This window comes from Otolemur garnettii, unplaced genomic scaffold, assembly GCF_000181295.1.
Source record: "Otolemur garnettii isolate 467f Iridium unplaced genomic scaffold, OtoGar3 scaffold00344, whole genome shotgun sequence".
In the NCBI taxonomy this organism is placed as follows: domain Eukaryota; kingdom Metazoa; phylum Chordata; class Mammalia; order Primates; family Galagidae; genus Otolemur; species Otolemur garnettii.
Window position 1 is genome coordinate 6,580 of NW_003852739.1, and position 14,621 is coordinate 21,200.

General features: G+C 46.1%; 1 long non-coding RNA gene and 1 pseudogene across 2 annotated transcripts in view; both read right to left on the reverse strand.

Annotated features, from left to right (window-relative positions):
* Positions 1-416: 416 nt before the first annotated feature.
* The window catches only part of LOC111722749, a 17,945-nt gene continuing 3,740 nt past the window's right edge, over positions 417-14,621 (reverse strand). Inside the window, exons 2-3 of the long non-coding RNA XR_002771436.1 lie at positions 9,343-9,418; positions 417-484 (exon numbers count right to left, since the gene is read on the reverse strand). This is a non-coding gene — a long non-coding RNA (uncharacterized LOC111722749). The remainder of the gene's footprint in view (positions 485-9,342; positions 9,419-14,621) is intronic.
* On the reverse strand, positions 9,610-10,889 carry LOC100944813 (annotated as a pseudogene). Its single transcript, XR_155031.3, has one exon. The product of XR_155031.3 is annotated as a ubiquitin carboxyl-terminal hydrolase isozyme L5 pseudogene (transcript).

Sequence of the window (14,621 nt, forward strand, 5' to 3'; positions counted from 1 at the left end):
CACGGCACTCTACCCAGGGGGACAGCTTGAGGCTCTGTCTCAAAAAAAAAAAACATCGCATCTTAATACAAGTTATTCAATTCATTTGAATTTAGTTTTTCCTTACAAAACCCACACTCATTCATTAGAGTCATGTTTATCTGCTTAACAGTTTAGGGAACAATTTGGCAATTTTGTGGTTTTTGAGATTATCGTTCTCTTAAAGTGCCAGTATTTTAAAATAGTGTTCTTGTAATTTTACACGCTTTTGTGATGGAGTGCTGTTTTGTTATATAATTTTGACTTGGATTCTTTCCATTTGCATTTGTTTATGTAATTTCAGGAGGAATACTGAACATCTGAGTCCTGGATTATACTAATAAACTAATAATTGCAGAGGTTTTTTTAAAAAAAAAAATACCTTACCGAAACTGGGTTACGGATGATGAGAATGGTGAAAATTTCCGGCATGGATGCAAATGACACATGGCCCAGAAACACTGCTCTGTTGACAAGACACAGTAAACAAAATGAACAGGATAATGAAGTTCAGCCTCCTTGCCTAACTCCCAACTGTGACCCTCAAAAGAGAATGTGCAAGGATCCCTAGAACATTGTTTCTTCCCTCCTATATCTCCCCATTCTCTCTCTGCCTCTCCTTCTCCTTCATACTTTTCATTTTTCTCTCTGCCCTAGTGAATTTCCAAACTTAGCTGTCACATCCCCCCCACATTAGCTGTCACATCCTTGCCCCCAAACCACGAGAGGTACACTTAAAGGTAGCAGCAATCCTATAAGTAGACTGACAGGCCTTAAGGCAAACACAAAGGAGCACAAGTCTATGCCACCAACTCCACAGACAGATGCTCCTTCCTCTGCTCTGCTATCACCAATCCTCAAACCCCTCTCCATCCACAAAGCCAAGGCCAGGCAGGTCATACTTGGACATTTCCTTCTTTGTCCTGAACAGGACAACTCATGAACACCAGCTAAGCTCTCCTTACATGGAAGGTGAACATAAGTCTGCACTGTGGTCCCTGTGCTCATGGGCAGAGAGGGGTGCACATGTCCACCTCCTTCTCTCTCTGGATTCAAAAGGGTGGGAGGTCAGGCCTTCTCCTCTTCAGTACTTTCCTCCCAGAAAGACACCCTGTGCCTAAGGAGTCAGGCCTTTGAGGTCCACCACTTCACTCTGCCTATATGTATTCCTTCCCTCTCTCCCTGCAGAAATAACACCTCCCACCTGGGCGGTGCCTTTGGCTCAAGGAGTAAGGGCACCAGCCCCATATACTGGAGATGGCAGGTTCAAACCTGCCCCAGCCAAAAACTGAAAAAAAACCAAAAAAACAAAAAAACACACACCTCCTACCTGGGACTCTACAGCAGTGGTTCTGTTACAAATGGAACAAAAGCGTAGTGACCCACAGGTTGAGAACCACTGCTCTAGAGCAGGTGTCCTCAAACTATGGCCTGTGGGCCACAGGCAGCCACTGGCCTAGGACTCTTATCTGGCCCGCCGGGTGTTTTTGTTATCGCTGCCTGTCCTGCTTAGCAGCCGACTCATCCTGGGGCCTGCAGTCTGGCCCTCCAACAGTCTAAGGGACAGTGAACTGGCCCCCTGTTTAAAAAGTTTGAGGACCCCTGCTCTAAAGGGTCCCCTGGGTCCCTTCCCACTGTAACATTCTATAGAACATGACTCAGCCACACCCACTTGGACAAGCATCTCTCTTCCCTTGGAAGATGGCTCACTTTTCAATGTTCCAAGACATGTGAGAAAACATGGAACTAGCCTAGGCCTCTGACTTTCCAGATGGGTTCCTGCAAAGGGAACTGTCTTCTAAGCTCCTGCCCGCCCCACATGCCAAGCTGGTTCCGGCCTGATGTTGCCCATGGCACTGATGTGAGGACACAGAGAGGGTTGCGGGGGCAAAGATGCCAGTGTACACTGCCACTAGCTATGTCCTCTAAGCTCATCAGAGCTCTCCCTCTTGGCATGTAGTGGATCTCCCTAGGCCAAAATGAATGATTCCTTCTTTCTGGGTAATCTTGGCTTTGTGCCCTTCACCAGATCTCAAAAGACTCTCCTCCTGCCCCATGGAAACCCAGAATCCCCACTCCTCATTAGTAATCACCGTCCTGCGTACTCAAGTAAGAGTACACAGGCGAGGCCCTGAGCCACACATGACCACCAGGGACAGTAGTCCAGTTCTAAGCCTACTACTTGATTGCTTGGGACCTGGACACAACAAGGGAAGGGAGCAGGGCAGCACTGTATGTTACATTAGTTGGGCCGGGCTTGCATAGGTGGCCTCAAGGGACAGTCTGGCTGCAGGTCCCACAAGGCCAGACTTCTGACCTAGAAAGACTGACTGTCTCTGCACTGGCCACCACAGCCACCAATGGCCTCAGAAACCCTGGGACTGAAACTGGTCCTTCACTGGGGTGCCCCATGGACAAAGAGATCTCAGTCAACCATACCCATTGCTGATAAGGGAAGGAGCAGCAGGCAAACTATCCACTACCCTATAAGGAACTCCCTGCCCCAACCTTCAGCTAGTCTTGCCCAGACATGGCTGGGCTTCCTTTATAGGACCCGCCAGGCATGCTGAGTGTCTACTTCAGCCTGCAGCCTGTCTCTGGTGGCCCCATGGCCTGATTTGCCATGGGACATGCTTCCTCCACACCCCCAGAAAGCTCTGACCTGTCTATGGCCCTGTCTCCTGGTACCCTCCCCCCATCAGGCATGCACTCCCAGACCACTCCTACCCGAGAAGCCCCAGGCAGGGCTTTGTGAGATGGCCAAACAAGTTCCTCTGGATGGTGGTATTGCTCCACAAATGCCCACCTGCCCTAACCACAAGGAAGGGCAGGTAGGCATTTGATGTACCTGTCACACTGGACCCTGTTATAACTAGGACTTTATATCCCAGCCTCAAGACCAGGTCTGTTTCAAAGAAAAGAAAGGATGAAGAAAAACAGAAACTAAAGAAAAGAGACATAATAAATAAATGGTGTTCCACATGCTTCCAGGAAAACATGGGCAACCCAAGCATTTGTTCCAGGGCAAATGGAGAGTATCTAATTGGATGTTAACTCTGCACACGTACAAAGGCAAGGGACATGTATTTTGAGAAAGCAGCTAAGTGCAAGACTTTATTACATAAAAGTCTGATGGGGTCAGAGAGAAGGCCAAAAGCAGACACTTCTACATTTTCATGCATTTGCACAGAACACTGGAGGCATACAGACAGGAGTAAATCATATCTGCTTCTCACTTTAGTGAGGGCAAGAGGGATGGGAGGAGAAAAGACAACTTGAGAGTGAACATCATACAATGTTAAAGACTATTGCTTTAACTGGGTGAAACTGCATCCAAAGTGGCATTTCCAAAGTAGTTACAGGAGAAAAAAATAAAAAAGGAATATGGAAACATACATGCTCACAAATTCAAAGAAGGAAGTCAGTGTGTATGTATTCATCCACAAATGCATGCATGAGTGAATGAGTGGGGGCTGAGTAGAAAGCATAGCCATACTTTCAAGTAAAGCTTCCGAAAAGGGGCTGCAAGCTCAGCGCCTGTGGCTCAAGAGGCTAAGGCGCCAGCCACATACACCTAAGGTGGTGGGTTCGAATTCAGCCCGGACCCGCCAAACAACAATAATGGCTGCAACCAAAAAATAGCCGGGCGTTGTGGTGGGCGCCTGTGGTCCCAGCTACTTGGGAAGCTGAGGCAGGAGACTCGCTTGAGCCCAGGAGTTGGAGGTTGCTGTGAGCAGTGAAGCCATGGCACTCTGCCCAGGGCGACAGTTTGAGGCTCTGTCTCAAAAATAAAAAAAATAAAAAATAAAAAGAAAAGGGGCTGCAGAACCAAAAGCTGTCATCAGGGTTATCTACCTCTGTGGAACCACTAGTGCCTTCTAATGACTCTTGGAACTCCGACTCGTGCTACTCAACAGGGAGAGACTGATTGTAGGTGAGACCATTGTAGGTGACCCAGGGTTACATCTTCCCAGTCTTCTCCCCTACATGGCCCTTGTCAAATCCTGCTGCTCCCATCATGTCATACTACCCCATTCAGGTGAGCTCCTAGACAGTTTGATCTTTCAATGTGTTTGCCTTGGCTCCTCGTGGATCAGGTACCCTGGATCCAGGTACTCAGCTCACTTCAGGCTTTGGGTCAATATCCCCTTAGGAGTAATCATTCTTCTACTCAAGAGGAATCATAATCCTACCCACAGATATATCTAGAGAACTGGATATCTCATTATAGTATATTTGGCCAAAAAAGTTATGATGGGAGGACATATCAATACACCTCTTTTTTTTTTGGTGAGACAATCTTACTCTGTTACATGGGCTTAATCTTAAACCCTTGGGCTCAAGCAGTCCTCCTCCCTCTGCCTCCCAAGTAGCTAGGACTACAGGCATGCACCACCATGCTCTACTGATTTTTCTATTTTTTGTAGAGATGGGTTGTCACTTTGGCTCAGGCTGATCTAAAAATTCTGTCCTCAAGTAATTTGCCTGCATTGGCCTTCCAAAGTTCTAGGATTAAAATCATGAGCCATCTATCCTGGTGGCCCTATGTATTTCCTATGATGAACATTTTTGCATATATAGTCTACTGTCTGAGAACAAAGAACACCTTTCTCTCACCACACCAACAGAATACACCCCCCTCCTAAGGCTTTAATCAATTTTGAGCATTTCTTGGCATTCCTTGACATCTGTAAAGGATGGAGAAAGAGACATGGTATAAAAATTGGTTGACATTTCAGGAGCAATGGTGCCATCAAGTGTAAACTTTTTAAGTATGGCTTCTAGTCTCTCTCTGTGTCTAGACATAGGGAGGCTTCTGAGAGAAGGGTAGGTGTGGGAAACTTAGGGAACTTTGGGGCTAGACTTGCCCACCCCATGGTGTGACTCCAGGTTCAAAGAGAAAGAGATGGAGCCAGGGTGGGCTACCAAGGTGCCCTGGGCTTCTAGGCTGGGCAGGCCATGGTGTTTAGGCCTCAGTGGCCAGCGCAAAACACATCTGGAGCTGAAGCTATGCAGGATGGCCGGATGCAGTGGCTCACACCTGTAATCCTAGCACTCTGGGAGGCTAAGGTGGGTGGATTGCCTTACCTCATAGGTTCAAGACCAACCTGAGCCAGTGCAAGACCTCATCTCTTAAAAAGCTGGGCATTGTGGTGGGAGCCTGTAGTCCCACTTACTTGCGAGGCTAAGGCAAGAGAATTGTTTGAGCCTAAGAGTTTGCTGTGAGCTATGACACTACAGCACTCTACCAAGGTGACAAAGTGAGACTCTGTCTCAAAAACAAAAAATGAAGCTACTGTAGGGAATTTGCCTCTGGATCTTTGCTCTTGGTGCAGTGGCAAGGTTGGGGGAAGAAGATCTCTTTGGGAATCAGGGCCACTGGGAAACTGAGACCTAAAGGTCCATCTGGAAAACCTAGATTCAACCAAGTAAAGAGAAGGGGCCAGCAGCCACAATGTTAGGGACTGTTGTTTGTAGAGAGAATGAATATCCTAATTACTGGGTACTAGAACAAGACAAGGAACGGTAACAGAGGTACATGGCAGATCAAGTTTTTTTGTTTATATTTTTGTTTTTTGTCGCCCTTGGTAGAGTGTTGTGGTGTCACAGCTCACAGCAACCTCCAGCTCTTGGGCTTAGGTGATTCTTTTGCCTCAGCCTCCTGAGTAGTTGGGACTACAGGTACCAGCCACAACGCCCAACTATTGTTTTTTCTTTGTTGTTGCAGTTTGGCCAGGGCCTGGCTTGAACCTGCCACCCTCGGTATATGGGGCCTGTGCCCTATTCACTGAGCCACAGGCACTGCCCGGCAGATCAAGTTTTGTTATTTCCTCTCTCCTGTCAAAGAGAGTCTGGGTAACAGGCCCCACAGGATTCCATTCCTAGCTGTGCACAGTGTACCAGCACCCACTGGGTATCAATATGTCAAGTCAGCTGTTGTCCTCTGGAGTCTGGAGACATGGGTCTGCATTGCTCATGTACTACTAGTGAGGAACCTTTCACAGATGCCCGGTCCCTGGCCAGTGGATATATGACCTAGATCCTCTTCTTGCAGAAGAAATCTGGGTTCAGACATGTGGTGATAGGGTCTACATTCTCTGGATCTAGCTGTCCCAAGATGTGGCCTGAGGCCTAAAGAGTATACTGAGACCACTAGGTTACCAGCCTTGGAATGGGAATGATCAGATCCTCTAGGTCAACATCATGCCATAGGGGTAGACAAAGAAAAAGGTCAGGGAGCCTAGAGGCTCTGCCCACATAAGAGCACTAAGCAAGAATTCAGGAACTCAGGAAAGGGGCTTGAGGAACACTTTTTAGAAACTATCTAGTAGGTATGAAAGAAAAGATGTACACTTCTGGGCTGGCTATGAGACTTCCTACTATATCCTTAGGCTAGCAGGGACCACATAGCAAAGCTGCAGGCAGGTGGAACTGGCAGAGAGGATGGCCCACAACAGTGGTTCTTCAGCAGTGGATATTGGATGGTCAAGGTCTAGGAGAAAGTCCTGTGTACCCAGCAGTATCCACATTGTTCCTGGTCTTGACAGGTCTGATCCATAGGCATCAATCTGGGAAACATTGTAAGGAAGAAGGCTGGGGTCAAAGCAACTAGGGATAAAAAAGTAGGGAAAGAAAGAAAGAAAGGCAACTGAACACAATAGTGATGACACTTATACAGGGTCATCTGTCCTTCTTCATTGCAAGCTCCCTTAGGCAGTGTTGTCAACATAGGAAAAGTGTGCAAAGCCATCGGAATAGGTAACTGGACCCTTGGTGATGAGACCTGCAACACTAAGAATAAACCTCTGCAAGAGTGCAGGAAAACCTGGGAATCTTTACTGGAGCCCGCCAAGTGGAACAAGCCAAAAGCCCAGACAGGAAACTCCCAGAGCAGTCTTTTGCTAGTCCCACCCAGACATGGCCAGCACCAGGCTGCACAGACTGGGCTTTCTCTTGTACTGTATCCCATTTTCCCCTCATAAAGTTGTAACAAGGAAGGGAGTCTTGGAATTGGCAAAGAAAATCCCTCTAGGTCAGTTCTGACTTCTGTAGAAATTATAGAATGAAAATCAACCTTATTTATCTCTTGGAAATTATAGGAAATCATTTCAGGTTGTCATAAAGAAACAGCTCTCCTGGAACAATCCTGTTTGAAAAATAGGATACCCCACTCCTGGCTTTCTAGTCAGTAAAAACTACAACCAGCCCATCTTGGGCATCTGTCCTCACATACCTTCCTTCTTTCCTGGCATTCATACTGTGTGACTATGGAGAAATATTATGCATATCAAAATATCATCACAAGGCTATTTCCTTCACTACCCATAAATAGAGTAACTGACCCTTAAGGGACCTGGCGCTTGTCTTTCTAGAAAAGGAATGGGAAGCAGCTAAATTCAGTCTGGCTGCATATAGATCCACCATACTGACTTTTCAGTGAAGGAGCTAAGGAAATTTTACCCCCAAATATGACTACTTAACATAAAGATTATTTTGAGTTAAAGGCCATTCACAATCAGTAAAGCATTGGAAAAGGTTTTCCCTCTATCTGCATAAAACCAGACTGACCAGATCAGTGGATCAAAGGAGGCAAATGACTTCCTTCTCTCCCTCTGAATGCTAGCAGACTGGGCCCAAATAATTTAAAACACTATCCTGTCTCTCAGGTTAATTTACAAGTTAATCTGTTTCCCCCACCTTTTCCCCCACCTATTCATCCTCCCTAGCAACCACTAGTGGCACCCTTACTCCACATTCTACTTTTCTCTTACTAATCTGCCTTAATTATGAGTTGATCTTTCAGTGAATCAACCAAAGGAAAAGGATGAGTTTCACCATGATCCCTACACAGGGATGAGGGCAAATAGTTTTTGGGGGTGGCTGTGTCTCCATGTAACCTGCAGTTGGCTTCTGGGTAAACACAAACCCTACTGTCATATACACACACACTCACCCTATCAGAACAAACTCACTGCCAAACTGGTTTCAAAAAAAAGAAGATAGGAAGAAGGAAAACAAAAACCAATGTCCAAAGAGAAGAGATACAGTAAATAAATGATCCTGCTGCTTCCCCGAAGACAATAGTGAGTATCGGAAGTAGTTGCTACAAGGGAGAAATGGAAAGATCTGGCAGGATGTTGACTTTGCACACATGCAAAGGCCAGGGGGCATGTGTTTTGTGAAAGCAGAAAGAATCTATTTCATAAGAGCCTGGTGGGGTCAGAGAGAAGGCCAAAAGGAGACATACTTCTGCATTTTCATGCATTTGCATAGGAGGGAAGCATACACACAGGAAAAAAGGTCATCTCCATCTGACTTCAGGGAGGGATGGTAAGAGGTGTAGAAGGCAGAGGGATAACTTGGGATTAGGGAGCATACAATGGTAAGGACTTTTTCCTTAATTGGGAGAAATCTCTAGCCACAGTGGCATTACCAAGGTAGTCATGGGAGAAAGAAAATTAAAAATAAAAAGGGAAAAACTGTCAGGGCCCAGGACTGGCCAGGTCTTGGGCCCAGCTTAGGTAGGTTCTGGACGCCAACCACTAAGCTACCTTGCTCAGGAACAGTTTCTCGTAGGTGTTTGAGGGCTATCTACTTTAGCTGGAGAGAGAGAGACAGAGTATCTTAGAGAGAGTAAAGGTCTTCTTAAAACAGACAGCTCTTAGTCTTTAGCAGAGCTTGGTAATCTTCAGCAGAGAGATGCCATGCTGGCGTTCTGTAGGCAGGAGAGGAGACAGAGTCAAAGTAAGTGGATCCGTGATAGAATGCGCATGCCTCTTGACTGCCTTCTCCTCCAGCCTAATATAAGGCTGATCTCGTGCTTCTCAACACCACAGTCGTAGAGACTGCCAATTCACCAATGCTCTCATCTCGCGAGCTCACTCATGCTTGTTAGAACCAAATCTCTCTCCATGCCCTTTTCACCAAGGTGTTCTATTACAGGTGTTTCCTATAACTCTCACTCCTCTTAGCCATAGGCTATATGGGCTGCTACAAAAAACACATGTGTATTTACGGAAGAAAGTCAGTATATGTGTATTAACCCATCAATGTATGCATGAAGGAATGGGTGGGAGCTAAGTAGCCAGCCACATTTCCATGTATGCTTTGCCACAAGGGACTATAGAACCTAAGGCCTTTACCAAGTTAACCTGTTTAGAACCACCGGGCGCTCCTCCTGAACCTTGGAATCTCAACCTAGGATACTTATTGAGAAGTAACTACCAGAGACCCTTGTAGGTGACACAGGGCTACATCCTCCCAGTCTTCTCACATGACATGGTCCCTGTTAATTCCTGCTGCTCCCACAGTGGCTTACTATACCTTCTCTGGACTGCTGCTAAAGCAGTTTCCTCCTTCAGTGTGCTTGCCTTGGCTCCTTGGGTCTAGTCCTGGCTCCCTGAGAACAGAATAAAAGTAGTAACTTCAGGATAAGAGGAAAATCCAGATACTCAGCTTCCTTCAGGCTATGGGTCAATATCTCCATAAGAACAACCATTCTACCAAAAAGGACCAATATAATATTCACAGGTGCACCTAGAAAACTGGGTGCCTCATTATGGTAAATTCTTATTTTTTTTTTCACTCTTAATATCATTTTTATTTAATATGCACTACATGCACATGATGCAGGTAGGGAGAAAGTTTATGAATCCATGCATTAAAGACAAGACAGACCAGTACTACTGACAAACGTGCACTGAGCCAATTAGGATGTTGTTCAAAGTTCTTTATACTTAATGGTTTCCATGAAATTAAGTGCAGAAGCAGAAATGTGTATACATCCCAAAAGATCCTCTTCACTTAGTTTCCTGAGCTTTCTTTGCATTCTGTTTTTCTTTTGCCTTTTCTACTAGTGGAATTAACTGTTGGTGTTCTGCTAGCGTCTTTAATAGTTCCATAATGAAAGGCAAATAATTATGCTTCCTTCTGATATTCTCAATCTTGTATCTCTTTAATTTCTGTACTTCTTCTTCAATAAGCATCTGATTTTTGGCAACTTCTGACTGAATAGCACTTAACATACTATTACCCTGATCTGTATCCATGGGTTCCTCTGCAAGTTGTTTCTGTAACTCTGCTATCTTCTGTTCATATATCATTTTTCTGTCAGATACAATGGCCATTAGGTTAAATCGAATTTCCCCTTCACTATACTTCTGTATTCTTTTTTCTATCACTGGCCTTACTGCACTGATCCAATCATCTTGATTACATGCACCTAAATCAATCGGTCCTTCTCTTAATCCATCTAATTCATACAGTCTTCCATTGACAGGAACATAACTGACAAAATGAAAAGCATCTTCTTCTTTTGCTGATGTTTTTGTATCAAATTCAAACATTTGTTGTCTGGCAAAACTGTTGTGTACTTGTCGAATCACATCTGAATTGCTCAGTGCCAAGCCTTTCATAGCTGCATCAAAACTTTGTGAAAATTCTTTAAACTCTGATAAAGTCTCTCCTAAATGGACATCTTGATGAGTGCAGTTCAACAACACACTTACTATGGCTTGAGTAGCACAAGCATTATTAATTACCTGCTTAGCGAAAAATATTGTGTCAAGTCTGGAGTCCTGAACCACAGAGCCTGCTGGTTCTTCTCCTGGCTGCCATTTAGTTTTTCAAAATTTTCAGGCTCTAAACTCCATATTTCTTCTACTTGGGCTCCTCGGCAACCGAATCCTTTAATGAGCTCGGTGAAGACGCCGGGGTCGCTTTCCATGAGGCACCACTCCCCGGCATTACCCGTCATGGCCCCGGCCACACGCCGCCCCGCTCCACCTCTCGGTCCGGCCGCCCCCCACAACAGCTGCTACAGACCACGGATCTCGGCAAAATCGCCGCCGAGCTCATCAACCCCACGTCACCCTGCCTACTTCCCGACAGCCGTAAATTCTTATTTAAAGCTCATGAAGGAATGATGTATCAATTGATAAATTGATACATCTGCTTTTCTTTTTTTCTTTTCTTTTCTCTCTCTCTCTCTTTTTTTTTTTTTTTTTTGAGACAGTCTCAAGCTGTTGCCCTGGGGAGAGTGTCACAGCTCACAGCCTCACACTCTTGGGCTTACGTGATTCTTTTGCCTCAGCCTTCCAAGTAGCTTGGACTACAGGCGCCCACCACAACACCCAGCTATTTTTTGTTGCAGTTGTAATTGTTGTTTTGCTGGCTTGGGCTGAGTTTGAACCCGGCACCCTCAGTGCACGTGGCTGGCGCCATAACCACTGTGCTACGGAAACTGAGCCACACATCTGCTTTTCTTTTTATTTTCTTTTTTGTAGAGACAGAGTCTCACTTTATCGCCCTCAGTAGAGTGTCGTGGCATCACACAGCTCACAGCAACCGTCAACCCCTGGGCTTAGGCGATTCTCTTGCCTCAGCCACCTGAGTAGCTGAGACTACAGGCACTCACCACAAGGCCCAGCTATTTTTTTGTTGTTGTTGTTGCAGTTTTGCCAGGGCCAGGCTTGAACCCGCCACCCTTGGTTTATGGGGCCAGTGCTCCACCCACTGAGCCACAGGCGCCACTCACATCTGCTTTTCTTGATGAATATTTTCACATACTTACCTTCTATTCTTAGAGCCTGAGAAAAACACACACCTTTACCCTCACTACCTGAAAGAAAAAATAAACCTCCACTTTTAGGGCTTGAATCCAATTTGGACGTTTCTTGGAATTTTTTTTTTTTTTTGGTAGAGACAGAGTATCACTTTATCGCCCTCAGTAGAGTGCTGTGGTGTCACACAGCTCACAGTAACCTCCAACTCCTGGGCTTAGGTGATTCTCTTGCCTCAGCCTCCCGAGTAGCTGAGATCACAGGCACTCGCCACACGCCCAGCTATTTTTTTCTTGCAGTTTGGCCTGGGCTGGGTTTGAACCTGCTATCCTCAGTATATGGGACCGGCGCCCTACCCACTGAGACACAGGTGCCACCCTTCTTCTTCTTCTTCTTCTTTTTTTTTTATAAATCTATAAAGGCTGGAGAGTCCTGGGAGGTCAAATTGGTTAGTATTTCTGAAGCAAGAATGCCACCAAGTGGACAATTTTGAGTATGGCTTCCAGATACTCCATGTATACTTATGGGAAGCCTCAGAGAGGGGAGAGTAGGTTTGGGGAAAACAAGGAATTCTTGGGCTGCACCTGAGGACCCCAGGGTGACTTCAGGTATAATGAGAAAGAGATAGAAGCAGGCCTGGCCACCAATGAGGCCCAGGCTGCAGGGCCTGTGTGCCTTGGGAGGCCATTCAGACAAGGCCTCTGTGGCCACCATATTTGGGAAGCTTGAGCAGAATCTAATGCAGGGCACTTGCCTCAAGATCAGTGGTTCTCAACCTTCCTAATTGCCGCATTGTTACAAATTGAACAAAAGAGTTGCGACCCACAGGTTGAGAACTGCTGCTCTAGATCTTTGTTACTGGTAAGGGGCACAGTTAGAAGAACAGGGACACTGTCCTGGGAGTTAAGACCACAAGGAAATCTGGACCTAATGGTCCATCTGGAAAATTTAGGTTCAGGGTGGCACCTGTGGCTCAAAGAAGTAGGGCGCTGGCCCCATATGCCGGAGGTGGAGGGTTCAAACCCAGTCCCGGTCAAAAACTGCAAAATAAAAAAAAGAAAAAAAAAAGGAAAATTTAGGTCCAGCCATGTAAAGAGAAGGGGCCAACAGCCACAATGTTAGGGATGATATCTCTTGTAAAGAGGATGAATATCTTGATTACTGGGCACTAGAATAAAATAAGAAACAGTAACAGAGGTGCATGGCAGCTCAAGTTCTGTGTGATTTCCTCTCACTCCTGTCAAAGAAAGTCTACATCACAGGCTACACAGGATGCTATTCTGAGAATCTTCTCTCATTGTGCAGAGTGTGCTGGCACCCACTGGGCATCAATAGGTCAAATTGGCCCTTGTCCTCTGGAGTTAGAGGACTTGAGTCTGTATTGTCATATGCTACAGTTGGGAAACATTTCAGAGATGTCTCATTCTCTGGCCTCTAGTGGTATGACTCAACCTCTCACACATGGAGGTCTATGTTTTGTGAGTCTGGCTGTGCTAGAGCATTGGCCCAGGCCAGTGGAGCACACTGAGACCATCATACTTACAGCTATGGGTTGGGACATTATGAAATCCTGTAGTTGCACACCCTAACTGGTGGATTGGTAGAGAAAAAGTCAGTTGGCCAGAAAGGTTGGCCCATTTTTCTCCTCAGCAATAATTCAGGAAACTCACCAAGGTGAAGTATTGCAGGACAAGGAATGGCTTTCAGAAACCATCCAGTAGGTATGAAAGAAAAGGAGTGCAATCCTGGGTCTTGATACTTCCTGCCATATCCTTGGGCTAGCACAGGTAGCACAGCTCCAGGCAGATGAGAACTGACAAAGAACATGACCCAAAGCTATTCTCCAATAGCAGGCTACAGGTGTAAAAGGTCTATGAGAAAGGCCTGTGTGACCAGCACTATTCACGTTGTTTATGGCCATGGCAGGTCTCACCGATATGTGTGAGTCTAAAAACATGAGGAAGAAAGAGAATGGGCTAAAGCAGAAGGGAAAAACAAGGTGGAAGAAATTAGGACAAAAAGGCTAATCAACCAAACAGTGGTGACATTTACACAGGGTTACCCAGCCTCTTTGACTTAAAGCTCCCTGGCCAAGCACAGGGCTGAGAGCAGATATAGAGAAAACCAGGAAATAAGGGATATCTCCCCCCCCCCACAAAAAAAAAAGAAAAGAAAAGAAAGGGATATTCTTCAGCATTCTCTTGAGGCTTTCTGGAATTTCAGGCAAGGTAGCCATAGAAGAGAAGTCTGCAGAGGTATGGGCTCATATGATTGCTCCCTTGACAAAGAGACTTGCAAAACTAAGGAGAGGCCTCTTCAAGAGCGCACTAAAATCCTGACACAAGTAAGGCAACAGGAAAAGGGGGAGAGGCCAAATAGCATAGCCCAGACTGGAGGGTTCCCTCTCCCATCTTTCCCAGACTGGAGGGCTCCCTCTCCCATCTTTCCCAGACATGGCTGCCATCAGGATCAGTATTCTGGGATTTTGGTATAGGACCTGCCATGTATGCTGGCTATCATGGTGCTTGCACAGTCCAATCTACCACAGTTCGGCTCGGCGCCCGTAGCACAGTGGTACGGCACTGGCCACATACACTGAGGCTGGTGGGGTCAAATCCAGCCTAGGCCAGCTAAAACGACTATGACAACAGCAACAAAAAATAGCCGGGCATTGTGGCAGGCACCTGTAGTTCCAACTACCTGGAAGGCTGAGGCAAGAAAATTGCTTAAGTCCAAGAATCTGAGGTTGCTGTGAGCTGTGACACCACCACACTCTACTGAGGGCAAGACCTTTTACATCTGTAGCCTGCTATTGGAGAATAGCTGTGGGTCATTGAGATTCTGTCTCCAAAAAAAAAAAAAAACTACCACAGTTCACACTTCCCTCAGGCCTACAGAGAGCTGTGATCCATCCGTGGCCCCATCTCATGTCCTCCTGGACCACCACTGCACTTCCAGGCCTCTCTTCCCCAGGAAGTCATAGGCAGGGCTTTCCAGGATCACCAAACCAGTTCCTCTGGATGGCAGTATTGCTCCACAAAT